This window comes from Rhinolophus ferrumequinum, chromosome 19 (assembly GCF_004115265.2).
Source record: "Rhinolophus ferrumequinum isolate MPI-CBG mRhiFer1 chromosome 19, mRhiFer1_v1.p, whole genome shotgun sequence".
NCBI classification, from domain to species: Eukaryota; Metazoa; Chordata; class Mammalia; order Chiroptera; family Rhinolophidae; genus Rhinolophus; species Rhinolophus ferrumequinum.
The window spans coordinates 24,628,804-24,656,413 of record NC_046302.1 but is presented as its reverse complement, the minus strand read 5'-3'; positions in this window follow the sequence as shown (position 1 = coordinate 24,656,413).

Sequence of the window (27,610 nt, the reverse complement as noted above, 5' to 3'; positions counted from 1 at the left end):
ATAACGATTATTAATTTAAACAATAATTAAATATCTTAAGTAAGATTCGCACAAGGCCAAATGGTAATCTTGTATTAGCACAGGAACCAAAATCAGTCAAGATTCCATAAATCTTAAAATTGTGGGTTTTAAATATTTGTTGTTGTTTTTGTTTCTCGTTGTGTGTGTGTGTGTGTGTGTGTGTGTGTGTGTGTGTGTGTGTGTGTGTGAAACCAGGATTCTTACTGTGGTAGAGTGGGCCAGAGACCCCAAGAATCCTTACATGCATTTATCTGTATAACCATGGCTTATTAGGTCAATTATATCCACCCCCCCAAATTTTGGTTGTAATTGAGCAGAACATTTAAAACATTTAAGCAGTTTTCATTTATATAGTATACAAGGAAGGAGGGTGTGGTGTTTTCATCACATTGACTTGACTTCAGATACTAATTCTGCCATACTTAGCTGTTTGACTGCAAGTTCACCATTTAAACTCTCTGCAGTTCTGTTTATCCTTCCTTAAATAAAGAATATAGAAAACATACTTTATATATTTCATAGATTTCTTAGGATGATCAGATAAGATAGTGTATCCAAAGCATTGAACAGTTCCTAGCAAACAGTGCATGCGTAGCACACAGTAGCTATGATATTGCATATACTTCTTACATGGAAATAGTTGGATCACTTGTTTACAGTGTTCAAATTTATTAAGCAATTAGAAGATTATTACACCCCTTTGACATATTATTTTATTTTGAAATCATTCACTCATTTATTGAACACTAATGTGTTCAATAAATAAAGCAAAATAAAGCAAAATCTTTGCCTTAAGAAATTCACAGTATTGTCAGAACCATAACATCCCCCACTTATGAAAGCGTATCATAAAAAAGAGTTGCATTGAAAACTTTTAAGAAATGTGTTATTTAATGAAAACTGTTCTCAGAGTCAGGATTTGAACCTCTGTTATATTCCGAAACTTTAACCCAAGTTCTCAATTGATACAACATACTACTATGGAAAAAGAAAGCACATTTTGATACAGAGAGAAAACAGCAATAATTGATTTGCTTAATGGAAAACATTCATTTATTGCCATTTATTTTTCAACTGCGTATTGATTTGACCAGAGAAAAGCAACTGGGTTTTGTTTCTTTAATTTTTCGTTAAACAGATATTTATTCCATCACAGTTCTGGATGCTAGAAGTCTGAAAGCAGTATGTCCGCAGGGGCATGCTCCCTCTGAAGACCCTACAGAAAAATCTTTACTTGCTTCTTCTTGCCCCTGGCAGCCTTAAGCATCCCTTTGCTTGTTGTGGTACCTTAACTCCAATCCCATCTCTGTCTTCACACGGTCTTCTTCCCTGTCTCTGAGTCCTCTCCTCTTTTCATAAGAACACTAATCTTTAGATTTATAGTGTACTCTAAATTCAGTATATCATCTCGAGGTTCTTACTAATCCATATGCAAACATTCTATTTCCAAATAAGTTCATACTCTGAGGTACTAGGTGGTTGTGCATTTTGGGGACACTATTCAACCCACAAAATTTACAATCTGTAATTTATTAGTAATAGCAGGAACTCCCTATTGAAAATGTACCAGCATACATTCATTTACTAAGTTAATACAATTTATTAAATTTCTGGGGCATATGTAATGCAGAATGTGTCTTTAAGTAAAATATGCTTTGATATTTATAAATATCTGTAATATTTATTTACAGATATAAATATAGATATCTGTATCTATTATTATAGGTGATAGATATGATGGAGTCTCAAATTTATGGATTACCTCATAGTCTAGTAAAGAATCTAAGCATATCACAACTAATTACAACTAATTACAAAAAAAATAAAAAAATTTAAAAAATAAAAAAACTTAATAAGTTATATATGTGATATGTGGAACAAGGCAGAAGAACAAATATTATTAACACATATCAGGTTCTTATAGCAGGTGGAATTGGATTTCTTGAGGAAGTAATATCTAAATTGAGATTAAAATATAACTAAGGATTAACTAATTAAATAGAATTTATCTATGCCTGTACTGTATTTACTGAACAATCTGTAATATAAAGTCAGCAATTCCAATTTGCTGAGAAGCATGTGAATTATACTCCTTTCATTTATTCATGCTTATAATCTAGCCTAATATCCCCAAAGGAGAAACAGATGTATAGCTCTGTGATTAGACAATATAACCTCACTTTTACATTAACTTTTGGCATTGAGATGCAGCTGGATAGAAACAGTAGGAAAACTTCATAGATAGAAGAGCTCTAATTAGACCTATTAATTCTGGATCTCTGAACTCTCCTGAAAAATCTCGTTTTATAACAGTATAATTATAGGGAGAGCTCATCCAATGTAACACCGAACTATAGTCCATGGTAGATTTCAGAGAACTCCTATTGTTTAGGGAAAAGCTTGTAAATACTGTATGTATCTTATCATTTCTTTCATCTATTCAGCATAAATGGGTCTGTTACTGAATACACACACACACACACACACACACAGACACCACTAGGCTTTCACCACCTATAATGTACAGTAGGACTCCTAAGAGATTTCTGCTTCTGCTTATTTTCCTATTTTCTTGAACACCTTTGATATTTTAGAACAGAACAGAGTCTCTACAAACTCATTTCCTAAAACAAAACAGGGTTAAACTAGAAAATCTCATTGACCAAAACATTCAGATGTTAATTACCCGTATTAAAAATAAGTCACAATATCTGAATAAGACTGCCCTATGTTGAAACATGTCTACTTTCTGACAATATGGTGACTGCTTCCTATAAATAGATTTCTCAGAATAACCTAGGAACCTAGAGAGGAAAGAAGGAATTTAATAAATAAGCCTCTGCCATAAATAAGCAAGTCCTTATGAGACAAAGAAGCTTAGAAGATCAAGGTGACAATTTAATTTAATTTAATCAGACCTAATCGTATTCATATCTCTAATGTACCAAATAAGACCTTCCCCTAACTAGAGATTATTTGCACCTTTTGGCTTCTTATCAATTAATTATATATTCATTTGAAGCCCTGTTTCTCCAGTATGATTCAATCATAACACTTAATTTAAAAAAACTCCAGAAGAATTCTTTTTTGTTAGTTTAGAAGAGTTTTGCATATATTAGTTGGGAAATACTGCATGTAATTCTGTTAAGTGTATGATAATATTCTTATCTTTCTACTTCCGGCATTAAAAATCAATGTAAAAAGATGTTTGATCATATCCTTCTATCCTTCACAGCTCTTAACTCGGCAAAATTTCCTCCTTTATTTTACAGCATAATAAATCATTGCCTAGAACTGGTACATATGCTATATACATCTCTTACACTAGTGTCTGAAAACCAAACTTCTCACCTGCAGATTGCAAAATCCTTTTAAATTCTGATCATCAGGCATAAATCAATGACTTTGTTCCAAGCACTGAGCTGGTCTACACAGGTACGTGTGTAAATTTGTCTTTTCTCCTAGACCCATCTGTATCCTAGACAAAACAGTTATGCAGAACATACAGTGTTATAATTGCTATAAAACAGCTGATATTTCTTGCATGCTCACTCTGCCTTGGACTGTTCCAAGGGTTCTTCATGTACTAACTCATTCAATCCTAAATAGTGTCATTGTGGAAAAAAGACACATAGCAAATTTAAGCAATTTGCCAAATGTCACAAAACTAAAAAGTGCGAAAAGCACAATCATTTTTTATGCTTTAGACAAATCACTAATTAATGTGTTTATATATTGGGAATATTATATTTATAGATACTTCTGTCTATACTTTGATTCCTAACTCCTTCTACTGCCTAAAGGACCTTGTTAATTACTTCTTGTTTCTTTCCTTTAAAACCTCTCTTTTAACTGCATCTTTAACATTGACATTTGAATATGCTCAAGTCTCCTACCTAATACAAATAATACTACGTACAAGAATACATTAATGTCCTATCCTAGATTTTTTTTTTTTTTTTGCTCAATATAATCTCTTTCTAGGCAATTTTACCCTTTCCCCGGGCTTTCATTATCGTTGATAAGATAATAACACAAAATTTATATCTTCAGTCTCTAACTCTCGGTACCATGCTTTCATTGGTCCCCAACACCCCCTACTTCAGTGAATGGCATCTTTACCTGTCCATTTCGCAAGCCAGAAACCTATATTACCCCACCTTCCAAGCCTCTCTGCCACTCCATCATAATATCCTATAACTTTTACTTCCTAATTGTCAAATGTATCCACTTATGTCTGTCTTACATCACATGACCCTAGATCAAGCTGTGTTTTTGTTTTTCCCCCTACCTGAAAAAAAAATAACTTCAAAATGGATATTCCTCCTTTTATTTTTCCATGCTCTAATTTATTCCTCACTCTGTAACTGGGTGATTATTTAAAAACATAAGTATAAGGAGAGCATTTCTCCCATGAAACTCCTATCAATAGTTTTAAATATCTCCTATGATAGGAATATTAGCATAGCCCCCCAGGGTCCGATATGGCCTGGTGCCTTCTTACTGTCCTCACTATGTCGTATGACACAGTCTCTGTCCATCCCTGCCTTTCAGCCACACTTTCTTCTTTCAGTTCCATTTTCCTTCATATCAGAGACTCTGAACATGAAGCTACTTTCCCTACATAGCTTTTTTCCATATCACACCTCTATTTTAACCTCAAACACCAAAGTGGGTTTCACATCCTCAGAGAAATCATATTTTGAGCCTTCAGAGTAAGTTGGATCCCTTTTAGGAATCCTGTGTATATTTCCTTTTATAGTCCTGATGAATTCCTCTGACACATTTATATTTATGATTGTTATTAATGTCTGTGTCTCTCTAACTAGAAATAAAGCTCCATGAAGTCAGCAAACTTATCTTTTTAAAATGTCCATATCCCCATCATTTAATATAAATAGCATGTGGTAGGTGATCAATAAATATTTGCCATATACACACACACACACACACACACACACACACACACATATGTGTGTGTGTGTATATATGAATAAAAAATAAGTTGAAGGTTTTTATTTTATAGTGCTTTGATAGATTTTTCACCATAAATCTTATGTATCCTAGGTTTTATTTCAATTTAAAATAATTTTTCAGGAATAATTTCTAATTCTTTAGCTAAAAATTTTAGTTGAGGGTCTAAAAACAACTGTTTCAACATATGAATTGTAACTCAGAAAAACTCAGGAGAATTTTTCAAGGAATTTAGTCTATTATGTCTCTATTTTATTCAGTTTTCAAAAAAAATAAATCATTCTTGCCTAAAATTTGCTGGCAGTAAGATTTAATGGACATAATGCATGTGACAGTCTTTCTCAGAAAATGAGCACAAAGAAAACGAAAAAGAGTGATTGGCAGAAACATAAATACAAGAGGGCAGAGAATAAACTGGGAAACTACATGTCTGGATAACTCTAAGACACTAAAAGCTATTAAAGGTGACAACATCTTCATCATTTGTCTACACTGTCTTTTATGCAAAATACACTCAAATTAGACCTGGAGTGACCTCTTCCCAAATGACACAGCTTCGCATTTTTGAATGCCTGTTGGATTGGCCTTATATTTTATTCATTTTTGTGCTGACAGTGGCTACAGTATCTAATAAAATAAAGACTGTAGACTCTGCCTGCATGATATTCAGGCCACTTTTACCAGGTCCTGTCTACTGTATAGACAACTGTGGGGTTGCCTGTCTGAATGTACGAACTGGGGACAAGAGGTGAGGTAATAGAGGAGGAGCTTCAGCACTTTTCTAGAAGCAGCTTTTTAAGCTTCTGTGAAAAGAGAACTGATAATAATCATTCAAGAATTCAAGGTGATGATGGTAGAACTTTCTGGATCAGAGGTCATCCAGTCAAAGCAATCCTACAGAGGAAATAGAGAACACATAATTGAAACACTTTCTGTGGTGCATTCTTCCTCCTCCAGCTATTGTATATTTTTCTTCAAAATGTTTGACTATAAATCTTGATCTTCTTGTTTTGTAATGTGACGTTAAGTTACCCCAGACATGGAGCTTTACTAGATATGGGATATCCAATCCTCCTGGCCCTGCCAAATTGTATTTTCTTTTATTGCTAGTACCGTTGATCATGTCCATTTTTATGAGGTGGTAAATGCAAATTCTTATTCACAATGAATTCTGTAATTCCACATAAATATGATAACCTAGCTGTCAGAGTTGTACAAAGCTTTGATATAAACATAATCTCAATACTGAAAATTGACCAAAACTATTTCAGACTTTTAGAACTATGTACATAAGTTCCCATCATGAAGAGGGGAAGAATTTAACTGACTGTAAAAAAGAGGTGTCCCACAGTTGTTGCTGTCTAAAGATGGAAAATAAAAGCTATTTTATGAGTTTTAAGAGTCTCCTTATCATGACAGTCTTTTAATCACGTGTGGATAACAACACAATTAAGTTGATATAGAAAGACATCTTTAAGAACCTTCTGAATGAAATATCATTTCAGTCCAGTGTACTTAAAACAGTTTTTCTAACTACTTAATGAAAGTGACACGATATAAAATGAGAATTATTCAATTTATCTAAGTGAATAAGGCAAAAACTATGGAAACGCCCTTAGTAGAAGTTCACTACACGAGGCAGAGCACCTAGAATGGTAACTGTAGTTTGAGCTTTAGGGGGCTGACACTGATGCAAGCAAGGAAGCTAGTGCCTCTGGTTGTTTGAGCTTAACAGAAAAGTGGCTGAATATGTAAAATGCAAAAATATCCTATTAGCCCAAAAGTAAGAATGACTGAACAACAGAATGACCTAATAATCTTTGTTGTGAATGCATCACCACGTGGTCTGCAGAAGGCTGGAGAAACAAAGGCAAACACAAAGTGGGAACTGTGCCTGTAGGATCAGCAGAAAAAAATCAACAACAAATTTGGTGTGTGTACCAAAGGAGAAAACATCTCTCCATTGTGTTATTAATATGGGATTCGGTTAAACTGTGGGATCCAGGAATCTGGTAGGTGTGATAAATGGCATGCTATCAGTGAGTATGTTTAGAGTTTCCAAGATTAATCTCATCTGCCTTTCTTGGGAAGAGAGAATGGAACAGCTTAGTTTTTACAGTATGTTTCAGCCTTGCTTCTCTTTCTAGGGTAATTTTCTCTAAATAATGACTTAATGTCATCGAATTTGAAATTTCATAAACACACACATACATTTGACTTGTGGCATAAAATCTAACATAGGACAGTTCCTGTGCATTAATATTTGGGAAAGTAAATCCATGGCCCCCACTAAAGCAGGTTGGTACATGGTACCCGTTATGTCACAGAGACAGGATGCTATATTCTCAAATAAATAATGCAAATTAAGTCAAAATAATTAATTGGATGCTGTAGTGAAATAGAAATGTTAAGCGATCAGCATCATAAATCATAAATTCTATGGAATACAGCTCCAGAGCCATTGAGAGGAGATATATTGTGACTCCTGATCATCTATAAATCACCACACAAAAGAAGATTCGAAGCATAGGAAACACTTTATATTTCTTCTTAGCCTCTTTTTCACCCTTTATATCAGAGAGTTCAAATGGATTTTTAATCCAGACAATATTACATAAACTGATGAATTCCCACTTTCTTCAAAAAACTCTACCACCTAATTATATAGTGTATTCTGAGACCAGGATCAGCTGGCACTCCATGAATAATTCAGTTTCTTAAATTCATCTATATTAAAGAGGGTATATAATATGTACAAGTTGATCCTGTAGAGTTCATTTATACTATTGAACATTCAACTAATATTTGGGTGTAACTAAATGCATGCCAAAAAATAAAACATGGTCCTTAAAATACAAAGCAGTGCCACTGTAATAAAGCATTTCTCTATTGAATCAACATGTTAGCAAAAGACAAAGAATGGTGTGACTCTTCTTTAAAGACTGGAGTAAAATCTTGCATCTTGGGTTAGTTCATTTAATTTTTCATTAAATTTATTTATTCAATAAATTGATATTTATAGGAATACTACTCTGTTCTAAACACACTAAAAAGTGTTTGAATAAAAATAGATTTTTTGTCTCAAAGTATTTAGAATCTGATGGGAAAATAAAAACATGCAAGTAAATAGATTATTATAATAAAATATGCTGAGTGATAGAAACCCCAGGTAGTATTGGAGCGTTAGGATGTTCCAGACATATGACTCCACATGTGCAAATTCCTTGAGTCACAAAGGAACATACAAGTCCAAGTGATTTACTGGTGAAGTGAAAATAGCAGTTGTGACAAGAGATAAGACTGGGGAAGTAGGGCTCAGTTAATGGAGAGCTGTTCATTTCATTCCAGAAAGCATAGATGTTGATCTGTAAGCCTTACGAACCAATAAAAGACTTGAAGCAAGGAAGTGACATCATGAGATTTGTATTTGAGAAAATAAATTCCGGTAACACTAGAAAAAAGATAAGCGTTAGACATGCTTGAAAAAATGGATAGCATAGGGAGATTGTTTCAGAAATTCACATAAATGATAAGATCTTAAATGACAGAGTAACACAGGTGTTGGAGAAGAAAACAGAACCAAGAAATATAAGAAAGTAGAATCACTAGTAAGGGAAATGAAAGAATCATGAATGATGTGTAGGGTTCGGGGTTTGGCAGTTGTATAAATAGTTGTGCTATTTAAAAAGATGGAAACAACCAGGTAAATTAATAGTTTGGGTAAGGTAAAGTAAGTCCAGCTTAGGACACATTGATTTAAAATATAAGTGGGACATTCAAGTGTAACTAATCAGTAAATAATTGGATATGTAAACCTGAAGCTCAAAAAAGAAGTCTGGGCTAAAGCTACATGTTTGAAAGTCATCAGCATTTGCTACTAATTAAAACCATGGGAAACGATAAAATCATTCAGAAAAGGGTACACAGAGACGGGGTAAGAAGCAGTCTGTTGTTGAAACATTGGGGAACTCTAATATTTTGGGAGATGGAAAAAGAAGAATCCACAAAAGAGGTTAAGCAAGAACCCTAAGAAAAGGAAAAGAGAATAACTAGAGAATTTGTACATAAAGCCAAACAGGAAAAAACAAACAAACAAAAACTAATGGTTACCAGAATCAGTGCCATAGATCTTAAATTTGATGAGAATAGGAAAAAAATGGTAATTTTATTTAACAATTTTAAGTAAGTCTTATAAAATTAGAGTATGAAATATCTAATGATGATGGCATCCAAATTTCTCTGTTTCAAAGAGTGATAGGAGGTTTAAGACATTATGAAAGTTATTTGTTCTTCAATAAGCCTTCATGTAGAAGACAGTGAAAAGATAATGTAGGAACTAGAGAACAACATGGGATCTAGAGAATAATTTTAGAGAATAGATTCATAAAAAATGGAAACTATTTGAACGAAATTACTTAGGAAAAAAGGAATAAAATGATATTCAGAACTATGGCTAAGAATTAACCTTTAAAAGCAAAGGAATCATCTCTTCCACTCATGAAAGCATTAAAAATGACTGTGGATATGCAATGAAACATATATTTATGTGTTTCACCATGGGGCACATGGTGTGAGGGACCCATGTGTTTTCATACCTGGTAGCCTAAAAGTTCTCGGTAGAAAAGGAGGCATGATATTTTGATAATTGAGAAATGGAAAGGGGTTAGGTAAAATAATGACTATTTGGAAGAGGTACTATGAGAAATGACAAGAAGCTAAGCAAGAACAAGTAAAATTGTTGTTAAGAGAACTGGCTGTCCAGTGAGTATGAAGAAAACAAACCTGTAGAATCATCAATCAAAAAACATTATGATTTTCTCTAGAAACTCTTAGAAATTCCTCAAGACAGAGGGTAAAAGGCTTGATTGAGCAAAGTAAGATTTTTATGACACTTGTGCCCAAAATAATAACAACGAGCCAGTAAAACAATCCAAACAACCAAAAGAAACAAACAAACTGCAAATAAAATGTTGATGTGATTCACCACTGAGTCTAGGATTCATAGGAAATAAACTGAAGCAATAGAAATGGGAGAAAAATGAGGGAGGAATTGAATATCCAAAGACACGATAAAGATAAAAAGCTGCATACTGAAAGGAATGGAGAAGCTAGAAAGAATAGAGACTGTGATCAGAGATTAGTATTTTGGAGTTTCTATATTAGAGGTAATAAAAATATAAGTGATGATAAAATCCACCTGAGGCCATGGGAATTATTGACTAAAGTAAGGTGGAAGTTGACAGAACTGGAATCAAGGAAGTCAAAGAAGGTGTCCAGTGGGCTAACCAAATATTTTTTGAAGTCATTATGGAGGGTGTCAGGATTTAAAATAAAATAAACACTGTGATCCTTGTGCCCAAGGGCCTCAGCAGACGACAGCGTCAAAGGATGATAGAGGCAAAAATTCACAGATAGGTGAGTTTTTGCATGAACTAAATAGCAATATTTGGGAAGTAGCAATGACAATTAAGAAAATGCAGATTCCATCTATGATAATATGATAAGTGGAGTGGAAATGAATAAATTATATCCTCTGCAGGAGAAACAAACAGACACAGGGGAGCATCAGATTGTAGCTGAGTCCAAATGTTGAAAAAAAAATATTTGGATGAGAGTTTAAGCATGTTTAAAGGGTTGGTTAGACATGGAAAAATAATAGGTGGGGAGGAAATGTAAATTTGGGATGATATTACAGAAAAGGAAAGTCAATCAAGGAAGCTCAATTTTACGTGTAGCCATGAATGGCTAATTATGAAGTATGAAGGGCATTATTCATCACTTGTGGCCACTATAGGGCTGGAAAAAAGTAGCAATGTCTAAATAATAAAATTTAGTGGGCTATGTTTACAGGTTTTTACTTCAGCCTAAGAACACTGGGGAGAAATGGAACATTTTGAACAACAAAGTGGCATAATCTGGTTTATGATTTAAAACATCGTTCTGACTTTTAGTGAGAATAGATTGGGGGCAAATGATACTTGAGTAGAACAATTTGGAAGGCTATTGTAGCAAGCCAAAAGATAGATGATGATGGACAGATTTAGAATCACTGAGTGGGATGGAGAAAAGTGGGTCAACATAAGAGATACTTCAGGATGATTACTTGACAGGATTGTCATGTCAAACTCACTAGTTCTCAGATGATGTATGAAAAATATTGATATAAATTACACTGATGCTAGATCTTGCTAAAAGTAGTTATATAGGTTTTATATATGCATACCATTATTAGCTACCTAGACTATCTCGCTGTGTCATAGAGTCTGGAAACCTAAAAACTGTAGTATTTCCCAGAATGTTTTGCCATCAGCGTCCTACTTTATATTGCAACAGTGAAAACCATGTTTCGAGATTAAAAAATCAACAGAGAAGAATATATCATTTTCTTCCTTTACATGCTTCCAGAAAGTGGGTTAACAGACTACATATATAAAGTTCTCATTGGTTTCCTGGAAACCTCCTTTGATTCTTGAGCTTTGTTGCTCCAAGAGTCTGTAATCATAACAGTGATTTTCTGCAACACTTGCACTTCCTAATTGCTTTACACCCAGCAGTGCATCTTCCTGGCCTGTGTTGGGCTGGCTCTTCAGATGTAAGCATCTGATTTCCTGTATTAAACCTGTTCCCTCTGGGATACCTAGAATGATTTCTGTTTATTCTAACCAAACCATTGACCAATGCAGATTCTTGGAACGTGAATGGCTCAGTGGTGAGAAGATGGAATTGGTTTTCTGACCCAGTTTTATTTGAAAACAACAATGATACTGTTGCTAAGATAAATGCAATAGTAGTAGACTCGGGAATGCCTGTAGTTGCCTGCAAAGAAATATCTCTTCAAAGTACGGTTTTGGTAGACCATCATGATTATTGGCAATAGAACTTAATAATGGAAATAAGGCCTATAACTTCTATGAGATGGCTACTTCTGACTGGTTAGCTTACAAAAACACTTTACAAATCCACGGCTTTAAATTTGGGGCCCAAATTGAGACCAAAAATTCAACAAGATTCTATTACTGCTTTTAAAGAATCTCTAATTCCCCGGCACCTCGGGGTTAATGTGAAATATAAGACCAAAGTTAACCATTCAGGTTCCAAAATTATAGTTAGTTGATGTTTACAGAGTCATTCACAGACACTGTTGGGCTATTATATAAAATTCATAAAAGTGAATGGGGGAAAATGTGATACAGAAATTTGGAATGGTAATATTTGGTTAATTCTTATGATTATGAATACTTTAGATCTCAAAATTTCACTGTGTCTTCCCTGCCAGCAGATTCAGTGCCTTCTCGTTTCTATAAGATCAGCCTACTCTTGTTGGAAGACCCTATAATGAGGCAGTTAGCTTCTTTCCAAGGTTTGCTGATTCTCCTCAAGACCCATCCCCACCAAATTTCAGTGCCTATAAACACTCCTAACAAAAGTCAAATCCCAGTTTGTTCTATAGAAATAAGTTTCTCTCCAGCTTGCTCCAGAAAGAAAGGACTTACAAAACAAAATAATTATAATCATTTTGTCAATTTTTATCAAATGAAAATTACGAATAGGTATAAGAATGGATTTTGAGGGTGTATACCCAAAAAAGAAGAAACCGTAAAATGCAGGGATGTTGTTCAATAGGATATGTCTCTGGTCCACCATATTCAAGTTTATCACACCGATTGGATCAGGGAAGGAAAAGTAGCAAATACACTAACTGACTTGGTAAGAAACATGCTTGTCATAAAAATTCAGAATGCAGAGGCATGTCTCCTTGATAAAATTTGTAGTCATCTAAGGATTATCACACTGTCCTTCCAAAATGAAAGACGAATTATTGTATTTTACTCTCCATACTACTAAAACAAGTGACAGACTTTTGGGGCTTCTTGGGATTCTTCAAACATGTACCATATTTGAACACACCACTACTGACCATTTACCAAATAGCCGAAAAACACCACATTTGGGTGAGGATCAGAGGAAGCAAATGCTCTGTAGCAGAGACTTGAGCCAATATGCTCAGCCAGTTGGACCTTGTAAAGCAGAAAATTCAAAGATGTTCAAAGTGTCTTTCGCCAATCAGGATGCAATATGCAGTCACTACTCATTTTAAGCAAAAGCAAGACTCTCTTCCACGAATATTTCCACTTTGAGAACCAACTCCTGAGTTGCTATATTACTTGTGCTCAACTAATTTTACATTTTATTTTTCTCTTTTTCCCACATTATTTTATATGAGGTATGTGTATACTAATTTTATTTAGAGTTCTAATTCTTTTCTTTTGGTATAGAGTATAAAAGTAGTTTGTGACTGAGCAAGAAGTGTGTCAGTCATTACACAGAGATGGGTACATTAACTCGTGGGATTTCGTGTCTTTTTTGTTTTAGGGGTTTAGGGATATACAGCTTCATATGTATAAGACTGTTCGACAAGGGAAGAAATAATATAATAAAACATCTATCATCCTGTTAGAGGGATATATGCTGTTGCTTTTATTATTTATTATTTATGTAAATACATAGAAGTATTTCCTAGATACCAGGAATTCAAGAAGGAGAAATAAATCACATATTGTTTGTTGATATTTATCACTATCTCCATTATTCTAGACTCTCCTTTGTTACACAGATTTTAGAACCCTAAAAACTACACTTTCCAGGTTTTTGTCAGCAGAATCCCAGCTTAGATTTTTATAATAGGCATTTGTATGAAATTAGGTAGGTAGAAAGCAGAAGTCATTTTTCTCTTCAAGTAGTGGCTGATATGTACGGAACCAGGCAGTCAGTGTAACTTGCAGAGGCACTCTGGCTATCTTCAAATCATTTCCCTCAGTTGGGCAGACAGCTGAGTTCATTGACAGTTAGAATTTTCTGATTTCCCCAAAGCCAGCAGTGGTTCTTTCTGACCTTTACTCACCAGCCCTTCTAAAGGTTTTGCAAGAATCTAATTCCCTGTATTAAATCCTGTCTATCAGAATATGTAGATTCCTGACTAAACTCTGACTTATGTAATATAGCAATATGGAAGTAAGAAAATGAACTCTAATCAATTTTAGCAAAGAAAAAATAAATTGTGCATAACTGTTGTGATATTTGGTTTTGACCTAATCTTCATGCGTGTATCATGTACTCACATTTTTGTCATCATTCATGATCATTCCCTTAAGGGAAATGTCTCCAAAGAATGTTTTTTTTCCGTTCTTTAAATATATAGAATTTGCTAACTGCACATTTTTCTAGGATTAAATTACATGCTACTAAAGCAAGTAATCAAGCAAGAAACAAACTATTTTTTTTAACAACTACTGCAAACACTTTAAAAATTTGCATGGTCAGGCAGCAATTAAGAGACATGCCGTAATTGTCACAAATCACTCAAAATAATCTTTCTGAAACTCAGTTTCCTTATAAGTAACGTGATGATAATACCTCACAGAGAAGGTATAAGAAATAAGTGACAGAATATATGTGCAAATCTCATTAATAGTGATTTGCAGTATTATCGATAGTTACTGTTTTTGTTACTACTATAATGTGGATTTATAACATTTTAATCATTATTTAAACAGATGTGCCTTATTATGTGGTGATTTCTTTACAACAGATCTGCCACAATTAAAAGAAAAATGAAGAATAATTATTTAGCATTCTTTCTGGGAAGACTCTAATTAAAGGAATTCTACTATTACCACTGTTGGCAAATAAGAGGTTTCTGAAAATATACTCTAAGTTGGTTTCTCAGCTGTCTCCACCTCACCACAGCCCCTACTGGATGCCGATGACCGCTGTTCTGGTCACTTATTCTCTCCACCTGGCCCTCATGGAAAGGCCAGCTGAATAAACCAACCTAATATGGCTGCTGAGAAAACTAATAATTATACTAAATGTTCTCACAATGCATTCGTGATTGCTAATCTCAAATGAGCCCTTGATGTTGCTGAACTTTCATTTTACATTTCTCTAATCTATTTACTCTTTTCATTGGCATTTCATACCTTTCCCTCTCTCTTGAGATTTGACAACATCTCATTCATTCTAGAAAGCTTAGATCCTACTTAACTTAAAATATACATACTTATTAAATCTAAGGAGAATTTCCACTAACTTCCATCATATCTACACTCCTACATGCTTTAAATGCCTGATTCCTGCTGTTCCTTTTCCTTTTATGAATAAATTTGCCTTATTCGTAAAGGCAGCCTCCCCGGTTTCTTTACTAAATGCTATCTCTTTGGGCTTTTTCAGTGATTGCAGTCCAGTAACTCTAAAAAAATCAATTTACCCTTCCTTATTAGATCATTCATATAAATATACATAGATGCTCTTTTTTCTTCCACTTTAAGAAAACACTCAATCCCAATTCAAGCTGCAGTTACTGTGCCATTTCTCTGCTCCTTTATAAACTCCTCATTAGAACTGACAATGTTAGGTATGTCCAGGTCCTCTCTTCTATTTTAAGTGTCCTTCATTGAGCGTTTGTCTTCAGCCGCTCCAAAACTTATCTTGTCATGTCATTAATGCCTTAAATGTATTAAATCCAAGGATTAATTCACAGTTCCCATACAACTTTGTTACATTGAATCAGTCCTTCCTTCCATAAACTCATTACTTGGATTCCAGGGCCTCGTCTGCTATAGGTTTTCATCCTATTACGTTGATGTCCTTTTTAGCTCATTCTCATTTTTTCAACTTCTTAATGTTGAGACTTGGCCTAGGACCATGCATTAATTTACTAGAGCAGCTGTAACAAAGTACCACAAACTGGGTGGCTTAAATAACAGAAATTTATTTTCTAAAAGTTCTGGAGGCTAGAAATTCGAAATCAAGTTATTGTCAGGATTGGTTTCTGCTAAGGGCTATGACAGAGAATCTGTCCCATGCCTCCTAGCTTCTGATGATTTGCTGGCAATCAGGCACTCCTTGGCTTGTAGACATATCACCTCATCTCTGCCTTCATCTCCACGTGGTATTCTATTCTGTGCCATGTCTGTGTCCAAATGTCCCCTTTTTATAAGGATACATGTCATATTGGATTAGGGCCCATCCTATTCTAGTATGACCTAATCTTAATTAATTACATCTGCACTGACCCTACTTCCAAATAAGGTCACATTCTGAGGTACTAGGAGATAGGATTTCAACATACAAATTTTGAAGGGACATAATTCAACCCAAGAGAAAACTTCTTCTAAACACTCATTGTTATATATCTCATCTAGATTTATGCTTTATATTATGTTCATACACTAAAGGCTCCCTAATTTGTACCCAGGTTAGATTTCCTTTCGTAGATTCCTTTCCAGATTCGTATATCCAAATATATTTTCAGTATTTCTACTTTGATATATAACAGATGTCTAAAAAACACAACAAACAGTCTTATAAAATGAACTCTCATGTAACCCCAAACCGGGACAATAACATAGAACATAACGAGCCCCCCAATACCTCCCACACATGCAACCATTATTCCCAATCATTATTCCATCCCTCAGTAGTAATTAATACCTGCCATTAATGACATTCACAGCTTTGATTTTCAAATTATGCATATCTAAATAATGTAGTCTGATATTACTATTTTTGTATTGTATATAATTGAAATTATACATGATGTGTTTGGCTGTGTCTTGCTTCTTTTATGCAAAATCATATCTTTAAGATTTATTCATGTCGTTGCTTTTCACTGTGCTTTATTCATTGCAGAATAGTATTTCATAGTAAGACTATCTCATGATTTGTTTATCTATTATAATAAATTTTGAGCTGTCTTCATATTTTGGTCATTATAAACTTTGTTGCTATGGACATTCTTGAACATGTGTCCCGATAAAAATGAGCATGAATTTTTATGCGCTATAGTCATAGAAATAAAATCACAGTGTCATAGGTATATTCATCTTCACTTTTACTGAAAAATGCAAATTTTTTTTTAAGTTGTTCTATCTAAATTTGGTTAGGAAAATGGAAACTACTCTCTATATTCTACATATGAGGGGCTTATATTTTAAAAAATTACTTTTCATTGTATCAGTAGTAGAAGAAATTAAGAAACTGAAAAAGCCGCCCAAACAACACCACCTGTTGAATCCTTATATTAATAGCTTGTTACGAAATATTCAAGATATTCAAATATAAACAAGAGAAATAAAAGTACAGCTTTCTTCACACAATAATATGAGGGGAAAATACTTAAAAATAGGAAATAAATAAGATGTTTGGCAGGCAAAATAGCTCCAGGAAAATACTTACTCAAAGCAGAATAAATATAGCAAAGCATTCTTATTCAGTGTGGTATGCTTATTGCATTAAAAGCCCTAAACAATAGACTATCCTTCCATGACCTTTGCCCTATAACTTTGTAGTCCCCGCCCATTCTGAATTTGAGCCTTGCCATGTGACTTGCTTTAACCAATGAGATGTTCATAATATGATATCAGCAAAGCCTTCATAAAGTTCTGTGTGCAGTTTTCTTTGCTCTGTTATTCTTTGCCTCTGGTATGAGAACAAGCTGTGGTAGTCTACTGAACAACGAAAGACCACAAAGGCAGTTATTAAGACATCTCAACTGAGACATAAAGGACCTGCTAACCTCCAGCCTATCTGCCAGTTCAACAAAGACACAAAAATGAACCCAATTAAAATTATCTAAGTCTGTCCCAAATTGCAGAACTGAGCTGCTGACCCATGGATTTGTTTTAAACTAAGTTATGGAATGGGTTGTTATATTATATTATTGATACAATAAGTAAATTATAAAAATACCATGAAAAAGAAATGCAAAAACTCAAGGAAGGGATTATAAAACTACAGGAAGAAAATGAAATGGAAAGACAGAAAATAAATTAGAAAAAATGACAAAAATTATTTCATAAATGAAGACTTAACAAGAGATGTACAAATGAGATTGTATATGATCAAAAGTATACTAAGTGGACAATGAATAAGAATAAAATAGTGGGAAATCAACAGAAAATAGAATGAGATTTAAAATGAGATATATATATATATAGATATTGATATCTATATCTATATATATACACCAGGCAAATTATATATATATATATATATATATATATATATATATATATATATATATATATATACACACACACACACACACACACACATACATATATCAGGCAAATGATCTCCAATATGTGCATATTCAATGTTCAAAAATTTAAGAAATATACATAAGAATATATATATATATATATATGGTATATATATATATTTGCAGTGGACAGTGTGTGGGTTTTATTCTGGGTGTGGGTGGCCAGATTTTCAATACCCAACAAGATAGAAGCTTTCGTACGTGCTGCTATACCACATGGCCCATACTACATGGTCCATACCACATGGTCCAGCAGGATGTGCACATTGCAAGTGGTCCAAGCAGCGGCCTCTAGCACCTGCTATATGTGGTCCTCATACAGCCTGGCATCCATCTTAGCACTGAGTTCTGGCCTGAGGCCAGCAGCAGGGCCAGGGCCAGTTGAGGGCCGCCAGCTGCTTCCTCTGTTTCTTTCAGCAGTGTTTTGTAGTTTTCAGTGTATGTCTTTCATATCCTTGGTTCGTTTAATTCCTAAGTATTTTATTTTTTTAATGGTATTGCAATGGAATTGTTTTCATAATTTCCTTTTCAGAAATTGTTTATTTTTAGTGTTTAAAAATACAATTGACTTTTTCATGTTGATTTTATATACTGCAACTTTACTGAATTGATTAATTCTGACAGTTTTTTGTTATGTGTGGATTGTTAGGTTTTTCCACCTATAAGATCATGTCATCCAAATGGGCAACATGTACATGGAAGAATGTACAACATTACTAATCATCAGGAAAATGCAAATCAAACCATAGTGAGATATCACCTCACACCTGTTAGAATGGCTATCATCAAGAAGATAAGAAACAATAAGTGTTGACAAGGAAATGGAGCAAAGGGAAATTTGTACCCTTGGTAGGAATGCAGATTGGTTCAGCCACTATGGGAAACAGTTTAAAGTTTCCGCAAAAGATAAAAACTAGAATTATTACATGATCTAGCATTCCTACTTCTGGGTATATGCCCAAAGAAAATGAAAACAGAATAGCCAAGAGATATATACATTCCAATGTTTATTGCAGCCAAGATATGAAAACAATCTAAATGCTGGTCAATGTATGAACGGATAAAGAATATATGGTATAAATATACAATGAAATATTATTGAGCCATGAGAAAGAAGGATATCCTGCCATTTGCAACAACATGGATGGACCTTGAGGACATTATGTCAGAAAAAATAAATGCTTTATTATAGTACTTATATGTAGAATCTAAAAGCAGAACTCATAAAAACAGAGAGTAAAATGGGGGTTATCAGGGGCTGAGGATGGAGGAATAAGATAGATACGGTTTACGAGTACAAACATGCAAGTGGCAGATAAATAAGTCCTGAAGATCTAATACACAGTATAGTGATTTTAGATAACAATATTTATTATAAACATCAAATTTGCTAACAGACTAGATCTTAATCATTCCCCCCACAAAAGAAATTTTAAACTTGTGATGTGATAGAGGTGTTAGCTAACACTGCAATCATATTGCAATATATAAATATATCAATTTAACATGTTGTACACCTCAAAGTTTATTTGTCATCAGAAACTATGGCTACCAGAAGGAAGTGGGATAACATATTTAAAGTACTAAAAGAAACAAAAGCTGTCAAGAGAGAATTTTATATTCAGGAAAACCATCCTCAAGAATGAGAAGAAATTAAGATAGTCTCAGATAAACAAAAGCTGAGGGATTCTGTCACTAGTAGATCTGCCCTACAACAAATGTTAAAGCTAGCTATTCAGGCAGAAATAAAAGGATATCAGACAGTAACTCAAAGCCATATTATGAAATAATTCTAGTAAAGGTGACAACATAGATAAATATAAAAGCCAGTGTCTTTGTGTTTTGGTTTGTACTCTCTTCTTTCCCTATATGTTTTAAAAGACAAATGCACAAAGCTATAATTGTAAGTCTACATTAATGGATACACAATGTAAAACAAAAGTAACAACATAAAGAAGGAGGGAAAGACCTATATAGGAGTAGAATTTTTATATACTGTTGAAGTTAAGTTGGTATTAATTCAAATTATCATTGTGAAATTAAGATGTTAATTGTGATACCCAGGATAAACCACTAACAAAATAACTTTAAAAATCCATAAAAGAAAAGAAAAGGGAAACAAAGTGATACATCACCAAAGAATTAATTAAACAAATAATAAAGCCATAATGGGAAAATGAGAAACAAAAGAGATATAAGAGGTAGAGAAAACACATAGCAGAATGACAGATTAAGTTCTTCTATATCAGTATTTATTTTGAGGGTAAACTGATTGAATGCTCCAATTTAAGGTCACAGTGTATTTTAAAAATGATTACACTATGTGCTATTTACAAGAGATTCACTTTCATCCAAAGACACACATAGGTTAAAAGTGAAAGGATGGCAAAAGATATGCCACGTAAATCGCAACTGGAATAACATTGGGGTGGTCATATTACGAGTATACCAGAAAAATTAGATTTTAAGAAAAAACTGTCACAAGAGACAAAGAAGGACATATAATGATAAACATTTTATCAGGATATATATCATCAGAGTTCCCAAATACATAAGCAAATATTTACAGAAGTGAAGGGAGAAATAGACAGCAGCACAAAAATAATAAGTGACATCAATTCCTCACTTTTAATAATACTGTGTTTCGCTGAAAATAAGACCTAGCCAGACCATCCGCTCTAATGCGTCTTTTGAAGTAAAAATTAATATAAGACCCAGTCTTATTTTACTATAAGACTGGGTCTTTAATATCATATCATATCATATCATATCGTATCGGGTCTTATATTAATTTTTGCTCCTAAAGACGCATTAGAGCTGATGGTCCGGCTAGGTCTGATTTTCAGGGAAACACGGTAGATACAATAAGCTGACAGAAAATCAAGAAGGAAAAAGAGGACTCGGACAGCACTACAGTGCAGTTGAGCCTACAGCCATACACAGCACATTTTACCCAATGACAGCAGAACACACAGTTTTCTAGTGCACATGGAACATTCTCTGGGAAAGGCCACATATTAGGACACAAAATAAGTTTCAATAAAGTTAAGAAGAAGACTGAAATCATAGAAGATATCTTTTCTGATGATAATGAAATAAAACTAGAAATAAATAGCAGAAAAAAATTGAAAAATCCACAAATACCTGGAAATTAAACAACATGCTCTTAAACAGCTAATAGGTCAAAATGAAATCTTAGGGGAAGTTAGAAAATAGCTTGAGACAAATGAAAAACATACGTAAGTGAAAAGCAAAGCTAGGGGGCCGGCCTGGTGGCTCAGGTGGTTGGAGCTCCGTGCTCTTAACTCCCAAGGCTGCTGGTTCGATTTCCACATGGGCCAGTGGGCTCTCAACCACAAGGTTGCCAGTTCGATTCCTTGAGTCCCGCAAGGGATGGTGGGCTCTGCCCCCTGCAACTAGCAACGGCAACTGGACCTGGAGCTGAGCTGCGCCCTCCACAACTAAGACTGAAAGGACAACAACTTGAAGCTGAACGACACCCTCCACAACTAAGATTGAAAGGACAACAATTTGACTTGGAAAAAAGTCCTGGAAGTACACACTGTTCCCCAATAAAGTCCTGTTCCTTTTTCCCAATAAAAAAAGCAAAGCTAGAGAAAGGAAGGAAATAATAAAGATTAATGTGATGGTAAATGAAGTAAGAGAATAAAAAAAAATAGAGAAAAATCAATGAAAACAAAATTTGTTCTTTGAAAATATTTCCAAAATTGACAAATCTTTACCAAATTGACTAAGAGAAAAAACTAAAATTATTTAATCAAAAATGAAAGTCGAGACAGTACTACAAACCTTACAAAATATTGAGGATTATAAGAGAATATTATGAAAAATTGCATGCAAATATATTGGATAACCTGGATGAAATGCACACATTTTTAGAAGTAGACAAACTCACAAAGCTGACTCAAGAAGAAATAAAATATCCGAATATAACTATAACAAAAAAAGACTGCATCAGTAATCAAATGCCTTTCAACAAAGGAAAAATCTACGACCAGACGACTTCACTAATCAGTTCCACTAAACATCTAGAGAAGCATTAACATCAATCTTCCTCAAATTCTTTGAAAAAAAATAAAAAGAGGAAGGGACACTTCCCTGCTTAATAGATACAGGGCTTCTTTTTGGAATGATGAAAAATGTACCTGGAACTAGATAGTAGTGATGGTTGCACAACATTATAAATGTACTTAATGTCACTGGATGGCACACATAAATTTTGGTTGAAATGGTAAATTTTACATTATGTGAATTTTACCAAAATGTTTTTTTTTTTAAAAAAAGCCTTCTATCTTTAAATTTTAATGATTATATTATTTTTATTTCTAAAATTTATATTTGTACTTTTTTCAACTGTGAATAATCAATGTTTCTGCTCTTTTTCCTTTGCATATTTTAGATTCTTTTTTTTTAACACATTAAATACTCATATTTTTAAATCTATAGAAGATAATTCCAATATCTAAAATCTTTTTTTATTTGATCTGGCTGCATGTTATACCAACTATTATTTATATTGACTGCTGCCTCATTTGCTTTGTGATTATTTTTAGTGGGAATTTATATTGGAAAACAACTCCATTTGTGGGAAGTCCTTGTGACCAAGACTGATGATTTTTTCCTTCATACTATTTGCATTTGTTTCTACTTGGTGCCTAGGACAGTGACAACACATAATGACCACATAGGATACTTTAAACATGATTCTTTTTCCTGGGGTTTTCAGACCACATAGGTAAAGTGAACTTGGACCACAAAACCACGTAAGCACCAGCTAAGAATTCTGAAATCCAAAGCTAATATAGACAGCTTTCAAACTATTCAATTCTACCTTGGAAAATGATTACTTTTCTGTTTTCTTTTTCCAGGTTTATTCTTTCACTAAGTTTTTTACCCTGGAATGTTTACTTTCTGTGTAACCCCTGATTTGATCTTTCACTACGTGTAGGCTCTGGGCACACGTGTTATTAAAATCAAAGCTCTCTATATAGGGATGTACTTTTCCTAGGGAAGCCATGGACTTTACTTCGTTATTACTATGGATTTATACTTTCTTTTTGCTTTCTGCCTCTAACGATTATTCTGACTTTACTGCAAGCTCAGACATGCATTTTATTGTTTTTAAAATTACATTCAATATTTTCTGGCATTTTGGGAGGAGGCTAATTTGGGATATCTATTCTACCATATTGCCGGAGATGATATACTGTCATCTTGTTTTTGTCCAGAGATAAAGGAAAAAGTCACTGCCCAACACTATGTCATCATTATCCAAATTATTCTAATGATGAAGCAGATCCACCAAGTTTTCATCAATCTATCTATGATGATCATTAGAGCTTTCACCAAATACTACCAGCTCTTTAATTTTTATGCACAGGGTCGGATTGCTTGACATCAATTTGAAGTTAGAGCTGGCCACGTAGCTTTATTTGGCTGTTGAAATGTGAGTGAAAGTGAAATGTGTCATTGCTGCCCAGAAAATTTCAGAGACAGTGGGTGATTCAACACATACTACTCCTACTGCTGCGCAGGTAAAGCATAGATCAAAAGAAAGGCTTTGTCCATCTGTATCCCTGAGGAATTCTGATGACCGGAGACAGTCCCTCCCCATTGCTGACCTGCATTGGAATGCAGGTTTTATAAGAAATTAGGTTTTGTTATTGAGCCACTGATTTTGGAGAGAATTTTTATTACCATAGCATATCTTAGTCTGTATTGGTTATACTGTCATCTACTATTATTTTTAAGCTCAATCCACCACCCACTACACCATGATGTCATCTCTGATATTGCTCAAAAAATAATCACTCCTTCCTCTATACTACACTGATAAGAATAACAGTAAAAATGACTAATTGAGTTTATTATTAGTGATATGTGTTAAGCCTTTTGCTCACAGTAACTCATGTAAGATTAGCACAGAATTATGAAGGTGTATTATTGTCTTTATTTTACAAATGAGGAAAATAAGGCTTTAAGAAATGTACGAGTACACATATTGTTCATATGACCTTCAACATCTGACTGAGATTACAATTATTGGTTTATTCATGTATTATCCCAGTTAAAATTAGAACACCTATTTAACTTCCACCAGTTCCAGCCTAGTGGGATGCACACAGTAGGTGCTCAATTATTAAAATACGTTTCCAATGAAGATACACTGAAAATTTTTAAATGAAAGAAATACAAATAAGGCAACAAAACTGTTAAGTTTTCCACTCTGATAAAATTTTAATAGGGATTTTTGGTTTATTTCCTTCTACTTTTTCTATGCATGTATAATTTGTAGATTATTGACAAAATATTCTGTGCAAATTTGTAAGCTGAATTTCATAATTATATTCAAATACGAAAACCTCCGTATTCTTAACATCTATTTTAATGACTAAATAAATGCAATTGTATCAATAAATCCAAAATTTACTTCACATTTCTTGCGATGTTATTAATTTGATTCATTTTTTTTAATTCAAAAATATTTATTGAGTTCCTTTTACATTCCATGTACTCTTCTAGACACTGGATAGAAGGACAACAAAATAATCCCTGCTTTCATGGAATTTGTGTTTTAGAGGGAGGACAGATAATCAATAAACATATAAACACTGTGAAGAAACAAAGTGGCATTAAGTGATACAGAAAGATGGACATTCTATATTTTAGAAAGGTTCATCAGGGATGCTTTTCAATAAGGTAATAATGTTTGAGGAGAAGTTGGCATGAAGTGAGGGGGAAATCTGTCCAGTTATTTGAGGAAAGAAAGTTCCAGGCGGATGGAACAGCAAGTGCAAATAAAAGTTGTGAGGCAGGTGTTTGGCGTGCTCAAGAAGCACCAAAGAGGTAGGATAGCGGGAAGAGCCCAGTGAGTAAGGAGGAGATTCTTACAGATCAGAAAAAGGAGACAGCAGGGACCCAGATTTTATAAACCATAGTGGTCTTTGTATTTTACTCAGTCTGTAGGGAAGTAATTGAATTATTTTGACCATAATACATGATATGATTAGATATGTATTTTAACAGGATTTCTCTGGTTACTCTACAGAGACTCTCTGGGGTGAGGGGATCAAAAATGTAAGCAGGGTGATACAGAATTGCACACCTGAAATCTATGTAATTTTACTAACAATTGTCACCCCAATAAATTAAAAATAAATTTAAAAAAAAAAAATGTAAGCAGGGAGACCAGTCAGAGGCTACTGCAGGGTTTAGGCAAGAGAAAATGGTGGCTCAGAGCACAGTGATAGCAGTTTAAGTAGTAAGATGTAGATGGTTTCATTATTTGGGATGCATTTTGAAGGTAGAGCCAATATGATTTCCTGATGGATTGCTTGCATGTTAGGTATGAGACAAAGAGTTAAGGCTTACCCATTCCTAGCCCGTTGGGGCTTTGATTTGTAATATACAATAAGATTTCCTAATGATCTATAATAAATAATACCTCAATGGATGTTTAGGGTATAATTGTCTTTGTTTCTTAGATATGTCTCCCTTCTTCAGAAATTTTCCTAGAGGAAGTATTACCAGCCATTGGGGAATTTTTAAGAAATCACATGTAAAAGTATTGGTACACAGTGGCTTTGGTGGAGGCATTTCTTTGATAGCATTTATTTTTTGTTCCATACTAGTAGTATATACTATCTTCTTTTGGACTAGCTTAATTAGATATTAACTCATAAACTTTTCATTGATATTAATTTAATTTGTTTTACTATAGATCATTTTTTCATTTAGAGTATCTTCTACTTCTATATTTGTAGTTGTGTCTCAGTTATTTCTAAATTAACTGCTTTATCTTTTACTTGATTAGACTTGTAGAATTTTCCTTCACCGTTGCCCTCACTAAGCCTTCATACATGTTAGCTATTCTCATGATTGTATTTCTGGCCTTCAAACTCTTTCCTAATTTTATTTTGCTGTTTTTATACTTACATTTTGTGTTGGAATTTTTATTTATTCACTCATTCTCATAAGTATGTTTGTGGGCATATGGATGTGGATGTGTGAATACTAGTAAACATCTGTAAAGCTATGGATTTGCAACTATTAAACAATTTCTGAAAAAATTAGAATATGTTCACAGTTTTCAAATCATCTCTTCTTTCCAAGGCATATGTAATTTTACTTTTATTTTCTTATCAGTCCATTTATGTAGAATAATGTTTAAAAATTAGTTCTGTTATGTTATAATTTTCTTATTAACAATTTTACTACAAGTGAAGAGATGTAGCTCATGCACTTTCATAGGTATATTATCTGTGTCAATCTTGTCTATTATATTAGCCAAACACTCTGTTACCCATAGTAATCTAACTCCAGTGTTAATATATATGAACCCATTAGGCATTAACTGCTGCTTCATGCTCATAAGATAATGGCTAGAAAGGATACTGCAGGCAAATGAGTCCTGCTTATTTTGAACTCAGATCTGTCATCTCCCAGCTGGAAAATGGTCCTGTCATTCATGTTATTTATGAGAAGTCCTTTATACTTACTAGAATAAACCCTTAAGATCTCTTGTCCCTGCTCATTATATTCTGGGTCTCCATCTTGGATTCATTTTGGCCTTAATATATGGAGAAAGGGGCTGGAGGAATTGAAACAATTATTCCATGCAAGTAAGAATCTCTTCCCAATTGAGAGAAAGAGAGAGAGAGAGAGAGAGAGAGAGAGACAGAGAGAGAGAGAGAGAAACCAAAAAACTCCTTCCCTTTACTACACAATTAAATAAAATCACAGGGCAATGAAGGCACAGCCAACAAAAGAGATGGAACAAAATAGAAATGAGAGATTATGACTTAAAGTTCTCCTTGTGAAAAATACCATTTTGCTTTTCCCAGTAGTTTACCCTTAATCTGAATCAGAAATCCCCATGCACAGGAATGAAGAGGTGACCTTAATGGTGATCATGGAAGACAGAAACCTTTGAACTTCTTCTATATGCTTAATTGTGAAAGGAAAACTCCAAATTTAATTATTTTGCTCTCCTCTTTCTTGCTAAATGTCTATTTCACAGAGTGGCATTTCTCCATGTTATCCGAGAGGGCACTATTTACTAACTTGTAACACCACTGCAGAGACTGCTAGGTGATTTTATCTATTAACACATTGTGGAGAGTACCTGTTTGTTGAACATTTCCACTCAGGAAATGTTCAGAACTGCTACTCTACGAGCTTATCCTGTCATGGTGTTACGCTTGGGATGAAGCCCAGAAGTGGTGGGTTTCTGCTTTTTGTTCCTACCAAAGCTGGGGGGAGTCTCTGATACTTTGGCTTGCTACATGTGGAAGACATCACTCCTAGATAGAGCCCTGCTGCTATGTTGGATTTCTGCTTCATGTGTCCACTAACTCCCTGGGTTACAACATAATCTTCCACTCATAGTGAAAAGAATACCTAATTATGCCGGCAAGACCAGAGAAAGGATTCCCAAAACAGATGGTGTTTGACCTGGCTTTCGTACGATGAATTGCAACCTGCTATATGGAG